The sequence below is a fragment of the Myripristis murdjan genome, chromosome 21 (genome assembly GCF_902150065.1).
Source record: "Myripristis murdjan chromosome 21, fMyrMur1.1, whole genome shotgun sequence".
Taxonomy (NCBI): domain Eukaryota; kingdom Metazoa; phylum Chordata; class Actinopteri; order Holocentriformes; family Holocentridae; genus Myripristis; species Myripristis murdjan.
In genome coordinates, this window is record NC_044000.1 from 1,262,630 (window position 1) to 1,276,786 (window position 14,157).

The window sequence follows — 14,157 nt, forward strand, 5'->3', positions numbered from 1 at the left end:
TTCTTTCTTCTTCGGTCTAAGCGCTGCTTTCTACCAATTAATTGTAGTTACCATAAATGGTAATTACTATACATGTACTTTTAATTTTTAATATTACTACTGCAATTTAAATTGAATTTTGCAAATGTTGCTTTATTTTGGTAGCCAGTAGTTGAAAAAGAAGTGATGTAAAATAATTCCACATGTTTAAAAATATTACTTGTTAATATTTCATCTTGCTTTGTTAATTAATTGTCTACTTTTAATTTTTTATATTTACTACAAATTTAAATAATTTTACAATATTTTCTTAATTTATTAAGCAGTTTTAATAGGTTTTTGCCGCTTTTTGGGTAATCATTCAGCACCATAGTAAGTAAAACTGCTAGAGTACCATGGTTAGAAATATAGTAATCATAGTAATCATAAATTACTAGAGTAAAACTGTGGTTACTTCATAACCACATAAAAAACAGAGGAAACCAGAATACATTTTTGTATGGGAATGTACTGGGTAATCAAACATTACCATTGTATTGTTTCAGTTTGTTGCTCTCCTTCAGCAGTAGTTATCAAAAAGGCTTGGGGCCATGATGAGGAGCGCTAAAGTGAATGCAGAACTAGTGCTATGACTGGGAGCAATGGATCAGCTGTGGCCTGCAGGGTCTTTTCCAAACTCCAGACAGACAGGGACTAGGTGAGTAACCCCCCATTATCTCACTGGAACCTATGAGTGTCCAGACATCCAGTGGGAGATATCTCTATCACCAGAAGAGCTCATATCTGCATAGTCCCCTCCATTACTGGTAGGAAGAGGAAACATATTTCCACTCCTTACATTATTAGCTAATTAGGCATGTCTACAGTAGTGTGTGTCAAGACTCACCAGCAGGCATCCTCTAGGTCACTGCATTGATCTCAGAGAGCCTTACAGGATATGTTTCTGGCCCAAGGTCCCAAAACAAGCTAGACTTCTGAGGCTCAGGGGAAATTAGACTGGGCTTTCTATGTCCAGTAGGGTAATATAAAGAGCTCCAGAACCTAGTGGGCTGAGTCTTGAAATATTCATGTCTGCCTCAAACTAAGTAACCTTTGCCTCTGGAACAGTCACTTGTGTCTATATTGTCTGTGGTCTATAGGCCAATTCATTTTTTTTTTTTTTTTTTTTTGAAAAATGTGGTATTATTCACTCCCCTCCAGCTGTTCTGTAGGACAGTAGTGGTGCTGTCTTCCTCTCTTTGTTACTGAGTGCTGGATACTGGCTGGATGATGGCCATTGAGGTGGACTTCCCCTCCAGCCAATGATATTTTGTGAAGAAGTCAGCATCGGTCTCAGACCTAGTTTGAGACAGTTATGTGTATCCTACCTACCTACCTATTTATTTATTTATTTATTCATTCATTTATTTATTTTAATTTTTTTTGGACAACTTTGACCTAGCTATGGTATTTTTGTTTTCAATGAAGTGTTCAGTGTCCATTAAAAAATTATGAGATGAATTATGAGAATTATGATTAGGAGATTCGGTGTACTTGAAAACTGAAATAGATGGGTACTCTGACAATGTATCACAGAGGTTTTAAATTCAAATCTGTTTCCTTTAGCGTACATACCCTGGAAGCATCTAATCTTTTATATACCAGCAGTTTCTTTGGTGGATTATTTTCTTTTATTCTCTTGTAGAATTTTCCTCTCCATTCCTTCTGCTCTGTCTGGGTAGCATAGAATATCCCATTATAAAGGTCCATTCACATCTCCCCAAAGAATGTTAGGCTAATCCAACTCCCAGTCCAAGACAATACGTCTTCCCTCCTCCCTGAAAGATTCCCTAAAGCGTGAATCCTTCATTAAACAGGTGATATGCAGAATACTGGGCATCAGTGTTGATACATCTCACCAGTTTCATTTCATTTCATTATTGTGTAATGCCTTGATTTTTGGCAACCTACCTTTTAACATCGTCAGGGGATCATGCAGCATAAACATGTCCTCAGCTTCAAACACAGATTCAGCATCCTCCCTCAGTCTCTGCAAGTGCCCTAAGCAAACAAGAGTCACTTGTGATCACAGAGCATCCAGGCAGGGACCCAGCTGTGTCCAACAGAAGCCAGTCAGTCAGTCAATAAGTCAATTATATGAAGGGTTTTTTAACTTTTTCATGTCTGGACCCCAAAGTTGACTTTCAATAAGCCAAGGACCCCCACTTGAAGTGAATTTGCTTTGTGGAACCCTTATACTCCAAGAGGTATTTTATTTTTGTGACCAATTTTTTTTATTTGTTTTTCTTTTACAACACCCAGTGTGTGGGATGAAGCATTAGACATAATACAGAAATAGATATACAAACAGCCAAAAACAACAACAAAAAAAGAGAAAAAAACAGGTAAACAAACAACCAAGAGCAATGTGAGTATAAATAAAAATATACATTATTCGAAATTGCATATATTTATGCGTACTCACATCCACACCCCTGTACATACTTTCACATACATGTATCCCATAAATCAAGTGTTGCCTTGATTCATGTGGTTCATTTACTGTAGATCATTGATGCAGAGCTACACACACACACACACACACACACACACACACACACACACACACACACACACACACACTAGTCTGCGCAGCATAACTACACATACACTCTCACACAACACCTACATGCCTACATCCCTAGGACCCCCCGCCCCTGCTATCCGATCTTGGCTGTCAATTGACTATAATTGACCAAAATTAGATACTGTTTTGCATGGAATAAAAACAAACAAAAACGTATTGTGATTTATTTCCCACTAGAACTAACGCTTCCTTCCAGGCCTCAAGACTTTTGTGCCCCACTCAGTTCAACCTTGCTATGGAAAGGTCCATGGAAATATTGTTTGACAAAGATTGATACCACTGATTGATTGACAGTGTATTAGAGGGTAGCCATCTTACCGCTACCATCTTCTTAGCAACAGTTATTCCTAGAAATAAAAGCCGTCTCTGTGCTAAGTTAAGGGTCAGATATGAATCATCATTCAATAATAACAGACAGGGTGAACAGTCCAACTCCGCTTGTAACATTCATTCATTCATTCATTCATTCATCTTCTAAACCGCTTATCCTCACAAGGGTCGTGGGAGGTTGCTGGAGCCTATCCCAGCGCACATAGGGCAGAAGGCAGTGAAACATCGCCAGTCCATCGCAGGGCAGACAGACAAACACTGACATTCACACTCATACCTAGGGGCAATTTTAGTATCTCCAATTCACCTAAGCTGCATGTCTTTGGATGGTGGGGGGAAACCGGAGTGCCTGGAGGAAACCCATGCAGACACGGGGAGAACATGCAAACTCCACACACAAAGGACTCTGGGTGGGAATCGAACCCAGGACCTTCTTACTGTGAAGCGACAGTGCTAACCACTACACCACCTACGACGTAAAAAAGGTTGGCCTCCAGTCTGCAAAGCACTATTATGATATAAAGGAGTGCTGGCATGCCATCTATTCTTAAAGCTATAGAGTTTCAGAGCCTTCCGCCATATAAGAATTGCATGACTAATAACTGGTCCAAAACTAGCTCTACATTGCCGATTGGTGAGATTAGTGAACGTTAACTGGTGTAATGGGATAGGTGCAGCGATACTTCTCTCAATGTCAATAGAGGGGTTAGAGAAGCCAGGAGAAAACCAATTAGCCAAATTACGTAAAATAAAAGCCAAATAATAGGATCTAAAATCAGGAAATGACAGGCCACCAAACTCTCTCCCTCTTTGCAGATTCATAAGTTTAACCTGTGATCTTTTACCTTTCCAAATATAACAAATAACAGCTTGGTTCAATCTATCCCAAAATTTTGAAGGTGTAGGTAGGGGAAGCATCGAAGTAATAAAATTCACTCTAGGCAGGATATTCATTTTAATAGTTGATATTCTTCCGGAGAAGGAGATGGGTAGCTTAGACCACCTGTCCAAATCAGATTCAATAATTTTAATAATTGAATTATATTTTTGAACACAATTTTGTCGATAGATGTATAGATGTGTATCGCCAGATATTTAAAATTAGAAACTACTGGAATGTTGAAATTCTCAGATTCCTCCTTAGACATTTGGTTAAGAGGTAATAGAGATGATTTTGTCCAATTGATTTTATAGCTGGACATATAACTGAACTGATCGAATATATTGAAAACATTTGGGAGAGACTGATTAATATCTGACAGAAATAATAATACATCATCTGCAAATAAGGATAAATGATGTTTTGTGGAATTAATACTAATTGGATGAATATTAGTTGATTGCCTTATAGCTTGTGCTAGTGGTTCCAATGATAAAATAAATAATAATGGGGAGAGTGGGTCTCCCTGTCTGGTAGATCTTGAAATCTGAAAGGAGGCAGAGGTTATTTGCTCCATCATCACACTAGCTGAAGGATTAGAATAAATAGTTTTAATCATGCCAATAAAGTCAGAACCCAATCCCATTCACTCTAAAACTCTCCACAAAAAGGGCCACTCAAGGTGATCAAAAGCCTTTTCTGCATCCACAGACAGGACAGCAGAGGAGGCATTTGTATTTTTTGCACATTCATTCAGGATATGGAGTAATCTATGAATATTATCCGATGCCAATCTCTTCTCGACAAATCCACTTTGATCTACATGAATTAGACTCGGTAAATGTTTGATTAATCTATTTGCAAGCATTTTAGAAAATAACTTAATGTCAGCATTCAGTAACGATAGAGGGCAATAGTGAGCACATTTAGATGGATCCTTACCTTTTTTTAACAGTAAAGAAATGAAAGCAGTGTTAACATCTCTACCAAAAGTATAGCAAACTGATACATATTTAATAGGTGAGGACCCAAAAGATCCCAAAATTTCAAATATACCTCTGGTGGAATACCATCCATACCTGGAGCTTTACCTTTATTCATTTTTTGGATGGCACTGTGTAATTCCTCAAGAGTAATGGGAGCTCCCAAAGTGGTTGACTCCTCTACTGAGATAGAGTTGAGATTAAGATTTTCCAGAAATAAATCAATAGCTTCTATTGGCACTTTTATATCTGCAGTGTACAAATCCTTATAATATTTACAAAAAGTATCATTAATAATCTTAGGATCATTAGTCTGAATCCCATAATCTGTCTCTATTGCCGATATAATATTAGAGTAATCTGAATTGTTCCTCAATTTGCTGGCAAGAAAACGACAAGGATGGCTCCCATAAAAATAATTATTCAGTCTTGTTCTATGAATATCAAATTCTCCTCTTTGGAACATAAGTTGATTCAGTTAATTTTTAACATTAGTCAAAGAAATTGCAAGACTATCAGAATATCTAAATTGCTGTGATCTTTCGTAATTAGATACTAACATTTCAAGCTCCTTGATTCTCTTTAATTGTTCTTTATTTAATTTAGAGGCAAAAGAAATTGTATTGTTCCTAATAAAACCTTTTATAGAATCCCACAAACATCTGTTGTCATCCACTGATGGTAAATTAATCGCAATAAACTCTGACAACTCTTTCTCAAATTGATCGCAGAACCCTTCATTTTGTAATAGAGAAATGTTAAAACGCCACCTATTAGCCCTTTTTTCGAAGACCCGAAATATTGACCCGCAGACCGTCTTCAAACAGCGTCCCTTCTCCGGTGCGGTCCAACTGTCCGTTCAGGTTCGGGTGTGTTGTGCTCCTTGGTGCCCTTGCCGTCTGCCTTCCCTTGGCGTCCTCCTGTCCTCCTCACCTGTCCGCAATCACCCTAATTAACCTGCTTGCCCAGTCCCGTGCGCCAATCGTGTGTCCAGGGGTGTGTCTCATAATCAGTCTCAGCCGTATTCACTTGATCCTCCATAACAAATCAAGACCAGTAAAACCAATATAAAACAATAACCATGCAAAAACATGCAATATAAAATCAAGATAAAATCTAAGAATATCAACTGATAAAATCACACAAAATATAAAAACCACACACATCAGGATCAAATGATAAAAAAAATAAAATAAAAAAAAAACACAACTGATAAGAGTCTGTGACAAATGTAATGGACAGTCACTGTTACAAGTCACAAGTGTCACCCAAACATGAGGAAGAAGGGGGCATAGCCGGTGGCACTGCACACAGCGTTGTTGTGTGCATGGATTAACTCAAGTACTCCAGCAATTTTGTTTCGTTGCCTCTAGATAGCAAAGCATACTCAACAATGTCTGACTGAAATGCTTTACACTGCCATTTCCTGCAGGGTGATATGCGGTTGTGCAACTTTTGGTGATAACGTGGGTTTCATAAAGCCACTTCATCAATGTAGACTCAAAATTGGGCCCTTGAACAGAGTGGAACCGGGCAGGACAACCAAAAGGCTGTATCACCTGGGTCTACAGGGCTTTAACTTTCGTCTGGGTGTTTTAGTCATGCATGGGGATTGCTCAGGCAAATCGGGTGAACAAATCATATGGCACACAGTGTTTGGTGGGAGTTGTGGGGGTACCTTAAAATTAAAAAAATCTAACCCGACTAGCTCTAGGGGGTATGACACAGCGATGGGGTTTAATGGGGCTCTAGCCTCTACTTTCCCCCTTTGCAGGATACAGGTGACGTAACCCTGATGGAACTGACGTACCTCCCCCTCCATGCCAGGGCAGTAGAACCGTTGGCGTATCCGGGTCAGGGTTTGGTCCACACCAGCATGGGCAGCAGCTTTGTGGACTCACCTCCAGACCTCCTTTCAGCTGGAACTGGGACACACAATCTTATAACACACCTCATGAGTGTATTGGTCAATCACCTTGCGACATAGCACTCCATCTCACTTGCAATTTTCCTTCGTGGCTGCAGCTTCTGTGCTCTATGGGAAAGGACCTGATGCTCTGGTCTCCGGGGTGTTGCCTGATCCTCCTCATACCTTTTAACTGCCTGTATGTCAGGGTCACAGGCTTGTGCCTCCTCCCAATGCATCTGCATTAGCATTGCTCTTACCGGGATGGTATTAGATGTCATAATCAAAGGAAGTGACCTGTGCCAACCAGCGCTGTTCTACTGCACCCAGGCGAGCTGTCAGTAAATGAACAACATTATTATTGTCAGCAGGTAGCAAAGGCATCCTTCCATGCTCTTGGGTTCCTCAACTGTTGTGAGGAAAGAACAGACTGCTCTGGCCATTTGAAGAGGGCATTTCAACTGCCTGTCAGAACTTTCATGCCAACTATGAGTGGGTGGGTGCAGTGGTCATCTTTGACTATCACAACCCCTTTATCTTTATTCCCTCAATTTCAAGATCCAACGCCGCGTATCTACTGTAAGGAAATTCAACTCTGTTGGCTGCTCTCAAACAGAAGAGAACAGGAGTTTTTCAAAGCTTAGCCTGTGTGAAATGTTTTTCAAACAAACTGTTATAACTGAACATTGCCCAATGAAAACTTAAGTGGCCCTCGTCTCATCTAGTGGATCAGCAATTCCTGCCCCTCGGACCTCACTAGCAGGGACAGCTAGTTTAATGCTGGCTGTGGGGCAGCTAGCCTCCCACAATTCCTAGCCATGTGTCCTGTTTCCCTGCATTGGCGGCAATTTTGCCTGCTTTGCTCAACTGGGGCAAATCGCTGTTCTTCTTTCCTGCGGGGTGCTCCTGACCGGATGTCACTGGCTGGAGGAGTGGTTTTATTTCCTTCATCAATTCTCAATTTCAGTTTTATTTGTGTATCGTCAAATCATACCAAAAGTTATCTCAAGGTGCTTTACAGAAACCCAACAGATAGTGGCCAAATCCATGGACCAAAAATCAAGGAGGGAGGAGCACATTGCAGGACATAGAATGATGCAAGTTTGAGATAGGACTGTACGGTAATACTAGTGGTGATAATAGAACCAATGAAAGGCAGGTGCTTTGCCATCATGGATGCAGACTCTACAGCTCCAGAGGCAGAAATACCTGTTGAATTCTTGGTTCAGCCCCTTCATTTGGGATTTCATGTCTTCCATGACCTCTTGTTTCAAGGTCTCCTCCAAATCCAAATCCTGCAATGATCTACAGGAAGCACACGTGTTATTCACAGAGGGACATGTTAGGTCAGACTGGGCATTGCCATGCTCCACCTCCAGCAGCAGGGCCTCTTGACGGAATGCAGCAAAGTCCTCTGGAGGGTTAGGATGTGCATACACCTTCAGGGTCTGGGCTAGGGGGCCCTCACACAAGCCCTTGTCACATGGTATTAGATGGTGCATTGACTGGGTTGTGTCACTGCAAAATAGCTCCCGCAACCACAGGATAAAAGATGCAACTGTCCCACCTGGTTTCTGGCTGCAGCTAAAAAACTGAGACCTCAAAACTGGATTTGGGGTGCACTCTCCATAAAGGGAGTCTAAATCCAAGAAAATCTTGCAGACCTGATACTTTTCACCATCCTCTAACACGCTAATCTAGGGTTTAGCCTCCTCAGTTAGCGCTCCCAACACAATGTCAATTTTCTTGGCTTCTGCCAGCTCTTGGGACCCCAAGATCCCTTGTATTTGCTCTTTCCAGTCATAGGACTTTGGGCTCTAGTTTCCCGGCGCAGCGCAGGGTGGCGCAGTGAGGCGAACCCCGCGCAGAGCTACTTTCGACCAGCGAAGCGGCAGAGGCGGACAGTTTCCAAGTTTCGCAGGCGGAGGTGCACCGAGATGGGAGTGGCGGCGCAGCGGGGGGAGGTGCCGACAGATTCGGCTTGGCGCAGTGACAGTTTCGTGCCAAAAGGCTTCGCCGAGGTGCGCCAAAAGCTCGCCATCTGAAACCACGTCTACTTTCAGCGCAAGGCGGAGCGGAGCCGGCGCAGTGGAAGTTTGGCTGCCTGGCGCACATCACCAAAACCTCACAATCTCCTTTGATCTGACATCAGCTGTGACGGGACAGTTGATATGGAGATATATGTATGTGCTGATTGTGATCGTAGCATTGAATAGTGTTTTTTGTCGGTATTTATTGCATCGTTCATGTTCCTGACATTCCGGAAGCCTGCCTGTGAGGTTTTGGTGACGTGTCCGCACAGCTCGCCGGTCTCCGCTCCGCGCGGGTCTCCTGGGCTCCGCTCCGCCTGCGGCAATAGACCTCCATGTCAGCTGTGTAAACTTTCATTACGCCTTCACGCAGCGCATTTTAAAGGCAAGGACAGGGGCTCATTTGATTGGTTAAATGTGAATCGGCTGCGTCAAACCCACTCCACACCTTCTCTCCTCCCCTCCGGCGGTAGGAGGGACGGCGGAGTACTTGCGCCACCGAGAACGGCGTGCCAAACTTGGAAAATCCGCCTGGCCACTCCCAGTCGGCGAAGCGCATCTGCGCTACGCCCCCGCCTCGCCTGGTCTGCGAAACTAGAGCCCTTTATGTCATCTTCTGGCCCTTTAAGTTTTGATAGCCAATGGACGCCAGGATAAACATGCATTATCATGGTGAATTAGCCGCTGGGTTACCCTAGCTGCTCACAAGCTTCCTTGAAATCATCTGTAGCAGTCTTTCAGCAATGGGTCTTAAAAAATAAAGTCTCAATTTGGGAGATATCTATGGCTGATCTGTACAGGTCCCCAAGTGCGCTGGCTTGCTGTACCCGCTGCAACCCATCATGTCACACTGGCCTCTGAGATGCGGGGTCGCCTCTCTCATGCAATCCGGAGCTTCAGAGAGACAGGGAAAACAGTCGGCAGTAATCTGGTCTCACACCGTCTCCCACTTAAGCCCTGAGTACTGGTAGCAACACTCACACAACTGGGCACACGACCTACTCTCTGTGTTGTTCGGTTCCCTGTCGGGCTGTGGTCGCCAGCAGCTCCTCTGCTTCCCAGCCTGTCCCTCTGAGCATCTCCCTCGGAACTGAGCATCATCCTCGTGTGTCATGGCTCCGTTTAAATTTCCACACTGCATCCGAAGTCACTCCTTCCACATGCATGTTCCACGTCAAAATAACTTGACCAGGTGCAGGCATTTCAGCTGCTTGTCAGAAACCGGAAGTCAAGTTACAAACAAAACAAATCAATCCACTTCAAACTAAAAGCACAAAATAAATACAACCAAAAGCATGAAATAAACCCAAAATACAAAGTAGTAGAACCAAAATACACTCATTAACACAATACTGAAAGCATGTGAAATAAAATAAGCACAAAGTATACAACTCATGCAAACCCAAATCCAATACTTCCACCGGATGACAGATGTCATGCTTGAACACTTACAAATCATGGTGAGATTAAACCAGGAAGAAAGAATTCTTAAAACGCCCCCTCATTAATTTCCTGCATTGGAAGATTTTCTAGTGAATTATCATTTTTTGAGTTACCACTGAGTTATACTACCAGTGACAACCATATATGTGTGGGAGAAAAGAACCAGAGCTTTTCCACCATACCAATTCTGTAAATAAAGCTGTTATACTTAAAAGATCAAAGAGATATGCACTCAGTGGTGTTGCTATGAAAGCATGAAATTAGCAATTACTGTCTTATCTCCATCATTGAGTCCTTATAAGTGAATGTTTTACTAACTGCAGGGCCTTTTGTCATCAGCTGTAATGTGCTCTCTCTGTGAACTGCAGCCTGTTAACAGAGAGAAGAGTGGGAAAACCTTTGGCAAATTTACAACTTTGATATGAAGGAGGAGAGAGCAATAGTCAGTATGTTATTGAAGGCAATTATTCAATTCTGGAGCTGTTGCAGAAACAGAAATTTTCACCTGCCTATTATATGAGGGGGTAAAGATAACACTCCATCCAGCATGCTCCATTCATGTGAGTTATGGACCTTGTAACTTTGGGGCCTAAGGCAAACACAGGCATGGGACCCTCTACATCCCTTTTTCTTCTCCTTTTCAACCCTTATTTATCTTATAAGAACATCTTCTAAGCTCTCTTCAGTAGACCTAATACTGAGTTTAAATGCACAGCAATGATGTCCAGCACTCTTTGGGCCAGATTTACTAAGCGGTGCAACTTGCCCTGAATTAAGAAGTGCTTTTCGTCTGTGGATGCTGTGAATTTAGCATTCTGTTTACTCAGAAATGGTATTAAAATGGTCAAAGCTGCAAATACCCTAAACAGCTGTTTTGTAGTGCTTCTGTTGGGAGACAAATGGTCATTTTCAGCTCGTGAGAACAATTAAATGTATTCCATATAATGCATAAGTACATTTGAAGACCTTGTATGGGACGTGGCTCAGGAGGTAGAGTGGTCGTCCGGTAACTGGAGGGCTCCTGGTTCGATCCTCAGCTCCTCCAGAGTGTTTCGAAGTGAACAAGATACTGAACCCCTCACCGCTCCTGATGTACAGCTAGGCACCTTGCATGGCAGCCTCTGCCATCAGTGTGTGAATCGGTGAATGTGAGGCAAAAACACTGTAAAGCGCTTTGAGTGGTCAGTAGACTAGAAAAATGCTATAGAAATGCAGTCCGTTTAGCATTTTACCATTTGTTATACTGTAAAGTCCCTGTTTCATCACAAGGACTCTGACACACTAAAATTAACCTGTACAACACAATAGAGAATAAAAATGTCTACATGGTTGTTGAAGACCACTTAATATTTTTTTGTCAGTGTACCTCTGATGAAAAAGATCTCCTCTTGAAGTATTCATTGCCCTTGGTAGCTTGGAGCCTGAGGCAATTGCAGCCCTTTGCCTCATCGTAAAGTCCGTGTCTGGGTTGTGGCAAAGTTTAAGACCAGAGGGTTCATTCATATCCACATATTATCTTTGACCCAAGAGGCCACTGCAACAAAAAAAGCCAACCCAATCTCATTTGATCCCAGGGCCTCAAATGCCACAGCTTGGTCATGGCCTTCTGCATCTCATAGCAACACCAAAAGGCACCCTCAGCATCTGATACTGGCACAAAAAGCACCCATTAGAAACCAAAGGCATCAGTTTGAGATGCTGGTGATGGTGATGTAGAATAAAGAGCAAGAAAGTGAAATAAGGCGGTCAGGGTGGACGTTGGATGTGTACGACACAGGAGTTTCACCTGATTTTGAGACCTGATTTCTGATTCCTGCTTCCAGTGATACTTTCCTTGTGTGACCGAGACCATGTCCAGTTTCCATTTGGTTGACTAGAACTAACCGTTTCCTAACCTTAACCAAGTGGTTTTCATGCCTAAACCTAACCTATCCCTATCCTTATCCGAGCTGTGGTCTTTGATGACCTGGGAATGAGAATGTGGTTCAAGAACACAAAACTAATCAGCTTTTGACTCGCAATTGGCTGAATTCAGGTCCAATCTGATGCTTTGCTGGTTTATGACTCAGCATGACGTCCAGGAGTTCACAATACCCCTCATGTTACCCTGTTCAGCACCGCTTGTTGGAAGAGTATAGAAATTGCAACTGATGTAAAGGCACTGTTTCTTTGCTGATATTTTACTTCAGCAGAAGTAGAGGTATGACAGTTAATTCTAAAACATTTCACCCACAAAACATCGTGACCCTAAGAATGTGGGTCACAAATAAAAAGCATGTAGTCAATGAAATCGGATTTTTTGCCATTCAGCACATCATATGACATGGTAAATGCAGAGTAATTCCAGGAAGTTTTTTTTGGGTGAACAGGCGTCTTGTATTTTCTGGCAGAATACATCCCGCGGTCACCAGTCAGCCTTCAGCACGGTGGAGGGTGGAAGTGAGTAGAGTTGACCAAGGTGTGTACTGCAAGGATTTATGGTTGTTAGAGTGTTTACGATTCTGCAACCCTAACACCTTACATATCACAAACTAGACTGTTTCCCCTCACTTTTTCAGAAATGTATTGTAAAGTCCCAAAAATTGGGCTGGGTTTGGGAATAGTGTTACTTTGCACTTAAAGTAAAAGTAATATATTTGTCAGATGAGATTTTTTTCCTTGAAACTCTAAAGGGGTAAAAAGTTCATTCTTGATTTTTTTTATTGGAAATTACAAAGAAAAAGACCACCCACAACCTAAAGCCAGAATACTATTCTCATCTCAGCTAACTCACTGGCTCCACAGTTTGTCAATTTATGATGATCAAATATAATATTTATAGCAAGCCTACCACATTTGTACCCTCTAGTGAACAGGATTTAAAATGTACAATACAAAAATACATACAAAACTTACTTAAAATATACTTAAATGAAATTACTAATTTAAAAAAAAATTAAAAAATCTGAAATTACAAATCTACAAAAATGTTACAGTAAATTACAGTAACGTAAGAAAATGTAAATAGTTATTTTCACCCCTGCTCTCACTATCGGGCCCTTCTGGAGCATTCCTCAATTTTTCATACTTGATGATAATTTGGATTTGGGTCCCACCCTTTGCTGAGTCTTCAGCAATTGTGAGATACAATTTACTTTTTCAAGTACTCACTTCCATCTTTTCCCGAATGTTAGGAGATGTCTAAATTGCAAGCAGTAGTTTTGTTGCTTCAGCAGACCACTGTGCAGCCTTCCACTGTCTTTCCCTGTAGAATAATACATGCCAACTCTTGTTGTCATCACAGTTCCCACTTCAGTTCCTACTGTTTTGCTTGCTGGAAACCACCTTTTAAGGTTCCAAGCCAATTTATTTTTGGTCAAAATGCTCAGAACAGTTCAAAATGAGGTTCGCAAACCAGAACAGAGCCAATTCTTCACCTATTTGTATGACAGGCTACATTTGCAGTGCAGTGCTGCACTGAGTGTCCCAATTCTGAGATATCCCCTCACACTGGACATAGATCTGATGTTTTGTGATCAGTGGGAAGCTGCATGGTGTTGTGCAGAGTTAATAACTGACCATTGCTGAGTTGAGATTCATATTTCACTCAAGGATTTCCTCTGTGGGACTGTGGGACAGTGACCCAGTGCAGCTGCCGGGCCTGCATGCCTTGTAGATGGACCCCTGACTAACTGGGTTAGGCTGCTATTCTCAGACACACATTCCCCTTGCATGTGCTCCAAAAAGCTCCACCACTGCATAGCAGCTAGGGTTGAGTGCTGCTCTGAGTCTTACCAACAGAGGGCTATCTATTCCACCTTCTGTAGCTCCTGTGCAACCCCACAGACTCTGCTACCCAGATACACCTGTGCTGCCATTATCTTATAGTTTTCAAAGTGTGGTTCGGGGACCTTCAAGGGTCTTTGGGACTTGCAGGGAGTCCTCAGCAAAATGAAGAATAGGGGATCTAAGGGTCACTTCACATCACTTCACATGGGGGT